The sequence below is a fragment of the Macaca fascicularis genome, chromosome 7, assembly GCF_037993035.2.
Source record: "Macaca fascicularis isolate 582-1 chromosome 7, T2T-MFA8v1.1".
NCBI lineage: Eukaryota > Metazoa > Chordata > Mammalia > Primates > Cercopithecidae > Macaca > Macaca fascicularis.
The window spans coordinates 144,867,929-144,881,857 of NC_088381.1; the positions used below are offsets into that span (position 1 = coordinate 144,867,929).

At 53.8% G+C, this 13,929-nt stretch overlaps 1 long non-coding RNA gene across 2 annotated transcripts in view; it reads right to left on the bottom strand.

Annotated features, from left to right (window-relative positions):
• Positions 1–216: 216 nt before the first annotated feature.
• Positions 217–13,929, bottom strand: part of LOC107130459 (uncharacterized) — a 174,778-nt gene continuing 161,065 nt past the window's right edge. For both annotated transcript variants that reach the window (XR_012416032.1, XR_010588573.2), the window contains one exon: positions 217–2,469. This is a non-coding gene — a long non-coding RNA (uncharacterized lncRNA). The remainder of the gene's footprint in view (positions 2,470–13,929) is intronic.

The window sequence follows — 13,929 nt, forward strand, 5'->3', positions numbered from 1 at the left end:
GCAAGGGGCGTGGATGGGCTGGGAGTCTTGGGCAAGAGGCTGATGCGTCCTGAGTGGTGACGCTGGTGTCCGTGGGACACAGTGCCGTGTACTCTCCTGCCTTGAGACTGTTTATGATTTGCCAGACTCTTGTGGTGCTAGCCAAAATAATGCATCCAATAGTGTTCCTGCTTTGGGGAGCTTGCATTAGGCTGCTGACATTCCCACAAAGAGCTGTTTTCTTGTGCCACTTATTTTTATTTTTGTCATTCGCTTTACTCTCTTAATTTCCACTCCACCTCCCAATCCCCAACCCCCACTCCCACCCATACCATTGCCTGTTAAAAGCAGCAGGAATTCTGAAGCCAGCCTTGTCCTCATTTAGGATGAGGACCCGAGCACAGAGGGGTATTTTTCTGGTGGCTGCTGTGAGCTTTGCCAACCCCACTGAATTCAGGCTGGCCACAGCTCATCCCATGAGGCCAGGTACAGAGCCTTCCCTAGCAACAGCTGCAGAATCACAGCAGACAGCGCTCCTGGGATCTGGCCCCCGGGGTGAGTCCATTTAAAGAAGCCACACTTGAGCCTGAGCCTAGCAGAGCTGGTGAGAGAAGAGTGTTGGTTCCATGCTGGCACGGGGCCTGCCTGTCCCTCCACCTCTTCAAGAACCCGTGACAAACAACCTTGCCTGGTGCCCAAGTGCCTGCCAAGCCCTGTCATACTAAAACCCTGGAAGACTCAGCAAGGAGTCCAATTTCAGACCAGCAGGTGGGGAAACCAAGGCAGTAAGAGCCCAACGTGACCAAGGTCACACACACGGCGCTGGCTACAAGGCCCTGGAGGCCGGGCATCCAGGGCTGCAGGCTAAGCACCAAGCACCCTCACCCTCACCCCGGCCACAGCTCGGCCAGGCACATAGGAGGAACAAATATCTCCCACGTCATTCAACAGCAGAGCCCGGAGAAAGGCCCAGCACTTCCCCTCCATGAATGCTATTGCTGATCCCCTCCCTCCCCGGGGCGGCGGGGTCGGTGGGGGGGGGGCAGATACAGAGGCACTGAGACTCCCTGGAGCCTCTTGGGCAAGTCATTTCCAAGCCAGGCAGCCTGATCTCAAGCAGCTCCCGGTTGAGTGCCTGAAACACCAGACATCAAAAACCTGGCAGGCCTGGGGAGAAGGGAAGATTAGATCATTACAGCAGAATGAAGCAAACCAAAAACCCAGAGAGGGCAGGAGGGACAGAGGCCAAGAATGTTTCAAGGCAACCTGAAACTCCTTCAGATGAGAGGGGCCTGTACAGCGGCAGCTTCCCCTACTGCCAGGAAAGCCTGGCGTGTCTCAGCCCCTTTTTGGGTGGAGTGGGGGTGTGCTGGTCCATACACGTGCGCTCGGAGGTGATGGGGACAGGAAGCGTGTTCTGGTCTTCCATGTGCACACACATTTGGACACACAAACGCACATGCACAGGTGTCTAGGCCAGGCGTGTAAGCCCCCAGGAGTGCATGCCTGTGTTTGCGTGCAGTCTACAAACATGTTTTCACAAAGCTCAAGGAGAAGCAATCAGTCATCTCCAAGGAATCTTAGCAACAGCCATCCCCAGAAAAGGCTCCTGCCAGCTGGGGCAGCGATGAGTCAGCAGAGGCGGCGTGGGGGAGGCGAGAGGCGGGAGGCGAGGCAGCCTCGGGCCCTGGAGCCGAAGCCGGCCTCTCCCTTCTCCTGGGAAGGCCTCCAGACCCGGCCTGGCCGCCGCGCCTGGGTCACTGCTTTGGCACGGAGGTCCGAGAACACATTCCTGGAACTGGCCAGCACAGGCGGCTGGAGGGTTTTTCCCTCCTCCTCTCTCTCCCTCTCACCCTCCTGTCCAGGCCCCACACCCGCCCTTTTATTTTTCCTTCTTGCTGCAAAACCAAAACACCGCGTTCACGAGTTCAGGCGCTGTAGCCAAGTGGCAGGAGCTGGCGGAGGAATTGGGAAACAGGAGTTGCCTGGCCCAAGCAGGCCAGGGGATGAGGACACCTCTAGCCAGCCGCAGAGAGGGCCCTGCTAGGGCTTGCTGAGCCCTGGTTAAGTCCTGCAGGGCAAAAATGTCATCGCGGGGGCTCCAGGGAACTGGAATTCAAGGTGGCAGCTCCCAGAGAAATGGCCTGTGTCTCTCTGCCCCAGTAGCAGAGCCCGAGGTCACTAGCAGAGGATGGCGGCTGGAAGGTGACCAAAGGAGTAGAGAGCCACGATTATTAATCATGAATCCATTGCCTGAGTGCATACACAGTCTTCAGAGCCACCTCAGGGTACAATTATGTCCTTGTACAGACAGGGAGGTGAAGGTGTGGGCAGGTGAAGGAATTTGGCACAAGGTCACGCAGCTAGCTATTAGCCATGGAGCTGGATGGAATTCACCCAGCTTCGAGCTGACTTGAGGGCTTTAACTCCTGGGTCACACTGGCTTTTCTTCCTGGGCTGCAGCTACACAGCATGCCAGGATCGCAGCACCTACAAAAAATAAAATAAAATAAAAACAACAAAAAAAGAGCGAGTGCTGTCTCCTATCTCTCCCCCACCAGCATGCGAACAGAGCTGGGGGAAGAGCCATCTGCAACCTCAGCAGCGGAGGTGGTGGCAGTGGCGTGGCAGGCGGTGGCGGCAGGGGCAGTAACAGCCCAGCCCGAATCCCTGGCCTCTTTACTGGAGGCAGGAAATGAATAAAAGCTAAATGAGTTTGAAAATGCCAGGAGGCAGTGTTTATCCCCTTCCCCCACCCCCTCCCCCTGGCAAGGGCCGCGTATAGTTACAGTTTAATCTTAGAAATGCCAGACAGCTGTTCCCCGTTGCTAAGAGACTGGCCCACATTATGCAGATGTCAGGGGCCTCAAATGTCTGCCGGAAATTACAGATCATGTTGGAAGAGCAGAGGGGCCTTCTCTTGACTGGGGAAGCGCAGCGGGAGACTCCTTGGGTGGATGGCAGAAATAAGGGGCCCACCCTTTCCGGGTCTCCGAGGCTCCAGCCTGTCCCTCCTCCCAGCTCCCTGATGCCTTGGCTCCTACCCCAGGTTCCGGCCTCCATCCTTTGGCAACTGTGCCAATGGCCATGTCCACCCCCCACCTCCCGTGCTCCTTCTGGGACATCTTTCTTCAGTCCAGTGTCCCTGTCTGTCTGCCAGTCTTCCCAGTTGCTGTGATGCCACTGAGCTGGCTGGGTCCCAGCTGGGAGGAGGAGCAGACCCCACTCAAGGAGGGTGGGATTCCACTCCATGAGCTCTCCTCACCTGGAGCTGAAAATGGGACACACTCACACCCTCCCTGTCATCCCCCACCCCATGGAAACCCAAAGGAGGACTATCACCATGGCAACTGCAGGCTACCCGAGCTGCTGCATCACTGGTCCCTGGGGAAGGGGAGCCGCCATCTGGGCAGGGGGATGGGGGAGGAGGAAGGGAAAGCCCTTTTCCAGACTGGAGCTCTAACATGAACCTGATGGAAGGTGACAGGGGGAATTCACTAGGGCTCTGGGCTGGGAGAGAAGCAGCTCAGGCTGGAGAGGGGCATGAGCAGGCTGCAGGGTGGTGCCAGGGGAGGCCATGGCATGCATGGGGTCTTCAGGATGACCCTCAGGTGCTGTGGGGGTGGGGAGGTTAGGCTGCGGCCGGGTGTGGAGTGGGTTCTATGTGCCTACTGATTCCCTGAGAGCCCACAAGGTGCTTTGAGGACAGAAACTATGTCACTACCCATGCATCCGGGTAGTATCTGCTCTCCCTATTGCTAACTATGTGACTTTGGCCTTCTCTAGCTGAGGAGCCCAGCCATAGAGAATGAAGTCAGGTTGACTTTCCGTGCATGGAAAGTGGTTTTGACGATAAGAATGGTATGTGTGTATGTGTGTGTCTGTGCGTGTGTGTGTGTGTGCATGGGTATGTGCATGTGTGTCTGTGTCTGTGCATCTGTGTCTGTGCATGCGTATGTGTTTACCCATATTTGAAAGTGCTTTGGAGAAAGGTTCTTGGAAGCCCCATGAAAACAGGGCCTTATTACCACCCATCTGGTCTTCCGAGAAGATGCTGATAAGGCTGCCAGCAGAGGAACACCATTTCAGAGCTTTCTTCTCAGGTACCTGGGGCCTTCCTCCCTGCAAGAGGACACCATCCTCAAACACTGCCTTACTGACTTTGTGTCCTGACTCCTTGGGTCAACTCTCCCTCCCGCCAATTCGTACAGCAACTGAGATGCTAGATGGGGAAATTGAGGTACAGAGACTTCCAAGACTTGCTCAAGACATCATAAACCATTAGCTAATCCCATACTCTCCTGCCTCAGCCTTTGCCCTGGGTTCAAACCCCAGGAGGACCATGACCTCTGTCCCTGGGAGATGAGAGCTAGACATTAGGGTTCCTCCTCTTATTAGCTATGTGAGTATGGGTAAATAACCAAACCTCCTTAACTCTCATTTATCCTTCTGGAAACTGGAATGCCATGACTTATTAGGGTTGCTGTGAGGATTAAATGAGATACAACATGAAACTTGCTTAGCTCCTGCAATACATGTGAGTTCTTTTATTAAGGAAGAGCTGGCTCCTAGGCACTAACTCCTTAGAAAGGTGTCAGGCTTCAGCAGCTGGGGGAGGAGGAGATTGTTCAGGCTGCGTGCACACCCAGTCCTCGCTCCTCCAGCACAGCGACCAGTTTCTGCCTCTTTGGAAGGTTCCAGAAGGGTTGTCCAGGACAGTGCAACTGGAAGAACTCGGGGCAGGTACCAGTCACAAAGTCCTGGGAGGTGGGGACGGGGCTTTCATCAGGGCCCCAGGGAAGACTCCCTCCCAGGAAAGGAGTGGACAGTAGAGGACGGTGGAGTATGGACAACGGAGGGCAGAGGAGGATGGATGGTGGAGGGCGATGGAAGATGGATGCCGGAGGAGGAGGGTGGTGGAGGATGGAGGATGGAGGGTGGAGGATGGAGGGTGGAGGACGCTGGAGGATGGAGGGTGGAGGATGGAGGGTAGAGGATGATAGATGATGGACAGTGGAGGACAATGGAAGACAGCAGAGGATGGACAGTGGAGGATGGTACCCCCCACTCGACAGAGTAGAAACTGCTGAGCCAGAAAGGATTTGTCTGTGGGGCAGGAGAGCCCCAAGGCTGAGTCATGACTGGCTCCAGGTTCATTCAGCCCCTCAGAGCCCACTGAGGCCTCCGTGTGTGGTGGGAGAAAGCAGCGCTCAATCTCTGCCTTTGTTCTCCTCTCTCTCCCCAGGCCTCTCCCCACCCTCTCATCTCCCTTCCCCCAGCTCGCTCTCCTTCCCTCGCTCTCTTTCTCTCGCCCTCCTCCTCTTTCTCGCACTCTCCCACCAACTTCGGCTCCCTCCCCTCTTCGTCCTTCCCTTGAAGCTGATTTCTTGCTTTCTCATCCTTTCTTCTGCCTCGGAGCTCACAACCACACTGCGCTGGCTTCCCTCCCCTCCTCCCTGTCCTCCCCTCTCCATCCGGCTGTCTTTCCCTCCCCTTCTCCATTTCCTCCCTCCTCCTTCTTCTCTCCTGTTTCTCCTTTCTCCCCCAACCCTCTCACTCTCTCTCCCTCAATCTCTCTCCTCTTCCTTAAAGGAGACAGTTCAAGCCCCCCCAAAAGACAAAACCAGGTCAAGATCATCCATCAAACCCTCACCAGGCCTGGTCTGGGAAGTTGGGGTCGAGAGACCAAGGCCAGAGCTAAGCAGAAAATCAGAGTGGGCTTGGGGAGAGTTTGCTGGAGTCCAGCCCACCTCGACCAGCATCTGGAACCCCTTCCCCACCTGGGTCACCTGCTTCTCACAAACACCGGAGCTTGGCTTCTAGCTCCCTGCTGTATAAGCTTCCAGTAAGCCAGGAGATGTCTGAGTTCCTGACCCTCCCTGAGCATTCAGCTTACCTCCTTACTCTTTGCCCTTATGCAGGAAATCAAGGCAAAAAGAAGGCAAGAAAGAAATCAGAAGCAATGATGACCTGCTTTGAACTGGAAGGAAAACGGCTGGGGGAGGAGTTGTACCATCTATGAGGTGCATATCATGGTAGAAAAAACACAGCTTTGATGGGCGCGGTGGCTCACGCCTGTAATCCCAGCACATTGGGAGGCCGAGGCGGGCGGATCACAAGGTCAGTAGATCGAGACCATCCTGGCTAACACGGTGAAACCCCGTCTCTACTAAAAATAAAAAAAATCAGCCGGGTGTGGTGGCGGGCGCCTGTAGTCCCAGCTACTCAGGAGGGCGAGACAGGAAAATCGCTTGGACCCAGGAGGCGGAGGTTGCAGTGAGCTGAGATCCGGCCACTGCACTCCAGCTTGGGCGACAGAGCAAGACTCGGTCTCAAAAAAAAAAAAAAAAAGAAAAGAAAGAAATAGAAAAGAAAAAGAAAAAACACAGCTTTAAAACCAGACAGGCTGAATTTGAACCTTGAACCTGCTTCTTACTAGCCAACGACCTTGAGCAAGTCGCTCGCTGCGCCTCCGTGTCCACCTCTATAAAATGGGGATGATGAAAACAGCACCACCCTCCGGGGCTGTTGTGAGGACGCAGTAAGAAAATGCATCGAAGCTCTTGGCACACGGCAGCTGCGCCTAAGCCCTAGTTCCTCCCTCAGAGAAAGGAAGGCTTCTTGGAGGAGATGGGGTTTGTTCTGAGTGTTGAAGGATGGATAATAATAGTAATCATACTTCTATTTTTGTTGACACCAGGCGCTATGCTAAGCACTTTGAATACATTGTTTCATTTAATCCCCCAGCAACTCTGTGAGGCAGGGTTTTTTTTTTTTTCCTTGTTTCTGTTTCATGGAAGAAGCTGGTGAAGTTCAGAAAGGCTAGCAGTTTACCCCAAGTCACACAGCTAAATGGAGGAGAAAATTCAGAACTCCTCTGCTATGACTTGGATGGGGGGTGGGAGTGGGGGACATAGCAAAAGTGACAGCAGGCAAGACCAAGAGCAGGGCCTAAACCAGGCGTGAGCCAGGAACAGCAAGGGACTGGGTGTGGGCCACGGGGAAATTCTGAGGCCGTGGCAAGCCCATCTCTCCTTAGACTCAGCCTTCCTGCTTCCTGTGAGCCCTCAGACTCTGGCCGGCCTTGCTGCTAAACCTCAGTGGGGAGGGGAAGAAGGGGGTTCACGTGTTCATCTCTGGAGCACCAGGACCCCAACGCTGCTCACCCCCTTCCCACACAGGCGCCCTGTAATCCAGATAATCCCTGCAGCTCTGTCCTATCTCTTGTACGGCAAAAATGACCTCCTTGGTTTCTTGCCACCTAGTGTTATGTCACAGGGATAATGGCTCCTTCTCTGGGGTGGGGGGTAGTCAGGACAGTGCCTGGGGGTTCTTGCCTGAGATTACAAATAGGGGTGGGGAAAGTGGGTGGTTGGCAGTGGGACTGTAGGGGAGGCGAGTATCTTGTGGGAAAGAAGGTGGCCTGGCCCCCAGTTTTTGGTGGTAAGAGATGAGCTGGGAGGACTTTAGCCAAACAGGTGTAGATGCCCCACCTGCCTATCACACCTCCCATCACCCCCCAACAAGCCATCTCACATTACACCATGTATTGCTTTCAAATAGAACTCCACAGTTTCCATGGCAACTCACCCACGTGGTCGCTGCCTTAGAGGCGGGGGGGGGGGGGGGGGGGGGATGGGGGGAATGAAGGGCAGCTGACAAGAGGCACCAGCCTCCCAGAGATGAGGGCAGAGTCAAGCCGGAGCCCGCCCTCTCCGCCGCCCACCCCGCATCGCCCTGGCAGAGTCCCACCCTCCCAGCCCCCTGTGGCTGCTGCCTGCCCTTCACCCTCATCTCCAGGGCTCTCAGCTGAGGCTGCACAAAGCCCTAGGGAAAGAGTAGATGGAGCTCCGGGACAAAGAGATGGCAAGACCACTGCCCCCAGGTGTGCCCTTGACCTGGCCCAATCTGTGTCACTGTCCTGGGGCAGGGTCTCCTCGCAGCTCTGGGCTCTTCTCGGAGAGGCCAGGGATGATCCTGCCCGGGAAGCACACCTTTGGGCGTGTCTAGTCTCCCGTGCCTGTGAAATGGGGTCGGCACCTAGAACTGGGGTTGGGATTCTTGTTCTGGCTGATTGGGAGCTCTGTGACCTCGGGCATGGAACTTAACCTTTCTGAAGCTGTGTCTTCATCCTCACAAAAGGAATGGGCTCATCTCCTCTCACGGGTGATGAGAGAAGCAAATGAGATGACATTCAGGAAAGTGCTTTATGAAAGGAAAAAAAAAAGCATATAAAAGAGATAAAAGCAAAGACTCTTCTGGTGAAACGGGAGGACACTTGGATGGCGTCCACTCTTTGCCTCCCCTGTCTGGTCTGGGCCCATCTCTACTGCATAGAACCCCACAGTTCAGAAAGCCTTGTGATTTAAAAAAAAAAAAACGGGGGCAGGCTTGATGGCTCACCCCTGAAATCCCAGCACTTTGAGAGGCCAAGGCAGAGGATCATGAGGTTAGGAGTTCGAAACCAGCCTGGCCAGCATGGTAGAACCCTGTCTCTACTAAAAATACAAAAATTAGCCAGGCATGATGGTGCACACCTGCCATCCCAAGCTACTCAGGTGGCTGAGGGGAGAATCGCTTGAACCTAGGAAGCGGAGGTTTCGGTGAGCCGAGATCGCACCACTGCACTCCAGCCTGGGTGACAGAGCGAGACGCCTTCAAAAAAAAAAAAGAAAAAAAAGATTTGTTAAGGCCCCCACCTTCTTGTCCTGTGTATTTCCTGATCTTTCCTGACTTGACTTCTACCAAGAGCATCTCCTTACGGCCAAATATCTAGTCAAGGACCAGTGTGCCAGAAGCACTTCTTGCTGTCCCATCCCCACCAAACTGAGTTTGAGGCAGGCGTGGCTTTCCCTAGAAAAGAAGGCTCCACAGTTCTCTCCAGGCATTTCTCACCTTTCCCCCTGCCCTTTCTTTAAGCTGGGAGGATACCTCCCGGTCCTCTCCTGCCCAACTGGTGGGAGCTCACCCAGCTTTGTCCCCAGGGAGGCAGCCAGAACCTTGGAGGCTGAGCTTAGCAGAAGGGTGGGGCAAAGGAAAAGGAAAAAAGAGGCCAAGACATCTGCGGGACCGCCTGTCCCAGCTAAAGGGGCTCGTACCTGCCCGCCTGCCTCTCTCTCCCTCCTGGCTCCACATGCCAGCTCATGAAAAGCAAAGCCCCCAGGCCAGGGGTGGTGGTTCACACCTGTAATCCCAGCCCTTTGGGAGGCCGAGGGGGGTGGATTGTGAGGTCAAGAGATCGAGAGCATCCTGGTCAACATAGTGAAACCCTGTCTCTACTAAAAATACAAAAATTAGCTGGGCATGGTGGTGGGTGTCTGTAGTCCCAGCTACTCGGGAAGCTGAGGCAGGAGAATCGCTTGAACCCGGGAGGCAGAGGTTGCAGTGAGCCGAGATCCCGCCATTGTACTCCAGCCTGGCAACAGAACGAGAGACTCTGTCTCAAAAAACAAAAAAGAAAAAGAAAAGCCCCACAGAACCAGCGTGGCCCTGCCTTTCTCCTAGGGGCCCTGGGTTTTCCCTGTGCTGACTCTTCCTGCCCTGGGACCTCCAGGAGCCACCAGCCTCCCTTCCCAGCACCCACTCTCATCCCTCAAGTGGGGGTAGTCTCTGAGGCGCCCTTTGGCTCTAAAACACTGACTCGGCAATTCTCTGCAGCAGCAGAAGCCGCAGCATCCTCTGCAAAGCCCAGCCCCCTCCTTTCTGTCACCTCACTCTGCAGTGCCCTCGAATCCCAGAGAGTGTGGCTTTCATTATTTTTTCTTTATTTTTATCAAAGGATATATACATATATATATATTTTTTTTTTGGTCAAAAATTGTGTCTCCCCTGAGACAGTGCAGCCTCTGAGCAGGCGCCCCTTGTTTCCATGGTGACGCAGCTGGCTCACATGTGTGGTTGCTATGGAAACAAGGCTGGTTCTCCTCCCTCCTCTCCCTCTCCCTTCCTTCCTCAGCTGCCTCAGCACCCCCTCCTTCTCCTTCACACCACTTGGAGTGCAAAGAAAGGGCCATGAGAGGTCCCAAGCCTCATGAGAACAAACTGGGTCCTGGCTTCTGTGACCTGGCCAGGTGACCAGACCCTTCTCTGGGCCCGACTTCTGCAGAGGCTCTCCTTCCACCCACCAGAGTGAGGCTTTGCTGGCATGAGGCAGGGGCACTAACAGCCTTGAGCACTCTAGACAAGGACCCAAGTGAATCTCGCTCCTGCCAAGGGCGGGGCTGCTTCTCCCCTGCCCAGGGGCACAGTCCCAGCATGCAGCCCACCCAGGCCTGAGCCCTGGCACCCTCCCATGGTATACTAAGCCCTTGTCTGCCGAAGCACAGATGTGCAGAAGAAAAGGAAGGATTCTTGGGGAGGAAATCAATGGCAACGGAGACGGAGAGAGGGGAGAGGGGACTTCCTCAGAGAGCCCTGTCTTGTTTGTCTGTAGATGTTATATAGATTTATGTATCATTTTTCCCACTGACATGTAGGCACCAGAAAGGGAGGAACCCTGCCTGTCTTGTCACGGAGGAGTCCTCAGTGTCTGCTAGAAGAATGAATGTGGAGAGAGAAAAAATAATAACACACTCCAAAATGTGAATAGTGATTGTTTTCTAGGTGGTGACTCTTGTTATAGCCTTTTTGCTTGTTTTCTTTTGGGGACGGAGTCTCACTCTGTCGCCCAGGCTGGAGTGCAGTGGCGTGATCTCAGCTCACTGCAGCCTCAACCTCCTGGGTTCAGGTGGCCCTCCCACCTCAGCCTTCCGAGTAGCTGGGACTACAGGCATGGGCCACCACACCTGGCTAATTTTTGTATTTTTATTAGAGACAGAATTTCACCGTGTTGGCCAGGCTGGTCTGGAACTCCTGGCCTCAAGCGATCCACCCACCTCCACCTCCTAAAGTGCTGGGATTACAAGTGTGAGTCACCACGCTTGGCCCTTGCTTCTTTTCTTTCATGAGCATATATGAAATGTATAAAAATAATAATAACATGTCTATTTATTTGATCTTAGAGAGAAAAATGAGGGGAGCTTGGAAGAGGCAAGAATGGATGGAAGTATAGGCTCTTCATCCATGCTGGGGTAGGCATGTGACTATCCATTCCAATCTTCTGTCACTCAACGGGGTCCAGAAAGGTGCAGTGATTCTCCAGCTGTCACACAGGGAGTTTTAGTGTTTGGAATCTGTTAAGTGAAAGAGGAGCCAGAGATCTGAAGTCGGAACCTGAGAGAAAGCTGTCAGCCCAGCACACCGCATATGCTGTTTACTGAGATGACAATGGCGTTGGTGGCCTAAGGACACATACCAGTAGCCCAGGCAGGCTTCAGCCTAATTCTCCCACCCGAAGGTAGATGCTAGTATCCCCTTCCCCACTCCCCTCCTCCACTCTGTCTCCCAGGCCTCAGATTGAGCGTTTGACTCCCTCATGAGAAAATACAGTGGTCCCTAGAGAATTTGAAAGCTGCCCTTGGCTGACAGAGCCAAAGGGGAAAGTTCCAGCTCCTCTCCTGCTCTTCAGGGCAAGCAAAAGGCATTCTCAAGGTCAAAGAAAACGTCATGCAGATTCTTGTCCTCAGCCAAGGGCACACTTCTCTGTTTTCTTCCTCCACCTGCAGCCAACACACAAGGAATAGACCCAGCCTCCTGTGGAAACCTGAGTGGAAGAGAGCCAGGTCTGGCATGGCTGGGAGGAGTGTGTGTCCTGCACTGTGGGAACAAAGGGGCTTTCGAGATCCTCCTAATGATCCCACTGTCCCAGACAGACAACAGGGGTGGCAAGGGCTCACCCTGGCTCATCCCCAGCCAGCTCATCCTGCCAGCTATAGAGGCAGAGAGAGAAATGGAGAACAAAGAGGGGAGGCACAGGAGGGAAGGAAAGGAAAAAGGAGGGAAGTGCTCCCGACTCCCCCTGCCACCAGGGAGGGGGGCTTGCCTTGCTCCTCTGTGCTCCTCAGCCACAAGGCCACTGCAAATAGGCAGGGATGGGCGGAAGGTCACGGATGAAAGGAGGCCAAAGATGGGAAGGTGGGCATGGAATGGGGAGGGTTGGGTGATTTGGCAATGCCGTGTTGCATTCAGTTCTTGGTAACAAAAACAAAGCTGAAACTTAAATTAGTACTTTTACCATCACAAAACCTTCACAGCAAGAAAACCATCATATTCACAGGGTTATTATTTCCCTGGTACTACCTCGTCTGAGCTGTGGCCCTGCGGCAAGACTGTCCTTTTGCTGCCTCCTCACCAATGCAGAGCAGGCGTAGCTCTAGGCAACCACCCCACTTGTCTTCCCTATGTTGGAGCCGAACTAAGGGTCAGATGGCCTGGCAATGAGCAAGGAGCTCTAAAGTCTCAGAGGACTCTCTTCTACAACACCTCTGATGAAAGGCTCTTCCAGTCTCTGCTTGAATACCTCCTATGACAGGGATCTCATCACCTTACAAGTATCTCATTAAAACCCAATTGGGGCCAGGCTCAGTGGCTCACACCTGTAATCCCAGTACTTTGGGAGGCCGAGGTGGGCGGATCGCAAGGTCAGGAGATCGAGACCATCCTGGCTAATATGGTGAAACCCTGTCTCTACTAAAAATACAAAAAATTAGCCAGGTGTGGTGGCGCATGCCTGTAATCCCAGCTACTCAGGAGTCTGAGGCAGGAGAATTGCTTGAACCCAGGAGGCGGAGGTTGCAGTGAGCCAAGATTGTGCCACTGCACTCCAGCCTGGGAGACAGAGAGAGACTCCTTATCAAAAACAAAAAACAAAACAAAACAAAATCAGATTTGAATTTCCTCCTGCTAATATTTGTGCTACCCTTTTCATTAAAAAAAAAAAAAAGGCCGGGCGCGGTGGCTCAAGCCTGTAATCCCAGCACTTTGGGAGGCCGAGACGGGCGGATCACGAGGTCAGGAGATCGAGACCATCCTGGCTAACACAATGAAACCCCGTCTCCACTAAAAATACAAAAAAATTAGCCGGGCGTGGTGGCGGCGCCTGTAGTCCCAGCTACTGGGGAGGCTGAGGCAGGAGAATGGCGGGAACCCGGGAGGCGGAGCTTGCAGTGAGCCGAGATCGCGCCACTGCACTCCAGCCTGGGCGACAGAGCGAGACTCCGCCTCAAAAAAAAAAAAAAAAAAACTGCCCTCCCCATTATCTTTATAGAGAAAATCAATGACAAATAGCATCTGGATATATCTGTCATTCTTGAGTGCCAAATTGGCCCTCACTCCCCCAAGCAGGTCTTTCTGTTTCTAGAAAACTTTTCAAGCTCCCTACCTGCCCTTCCCTCACCTTCAAAAAAATTGTTCTGTGATTGGCCCTTTCTGCAAGCCTCAGCTCTGTGCAGGCTGCTGCGTGCCGGGTTCTATTCTTGCTGTCTCTGCTGCTCCTTTATTCCTGCCCTTGGTTCTGTGCCCTTCCTCCAGCTTTGAATGTGTCCTTCGCCAGCCCGAGCTCATCTGCCAGCCTGTGATGATCCACTTTGTCTCTAAGGCTCCTCCCTCTCTCCTTCGCGTCAAGACCTTTGGTGATTACACTGTCAGAAGCTCATTTTCGAGGGCCTCCCAGGTCGGCTCCACTCCTCCTTTCACGCCTCACCTGTAGGATCTGCCTGCCCTTTCCCTCTGTGTTTTTTTTGTTGTTGTTTGTTGTTGTTGTTTTTGAGACGGAGTCTTGCTCTGTTACCCAGGCTGGAGTGCAATGGTGCGATCTCAGCTCAGTGCAACCTCCGCCTCCTGGGTTCAAAGGATTCTCCTGCCTCAGCCTCCCCAGTAGCTGGGATTACAGGCACCTGCCACCATGCCGGGCTAATTTTTGTATTTTTATTAGAGACGGGGTTTCGCCATATTGGCCAGGCTGGTCTTGAACTGACCTCAGGTGATCCGCCTGCCTCAGCCACCCAAAGTGTTGGGATTACAGGCATGAGCCACTGTGCCTGGCCCCTCCATGTTTTGAATGTTACCTGACTC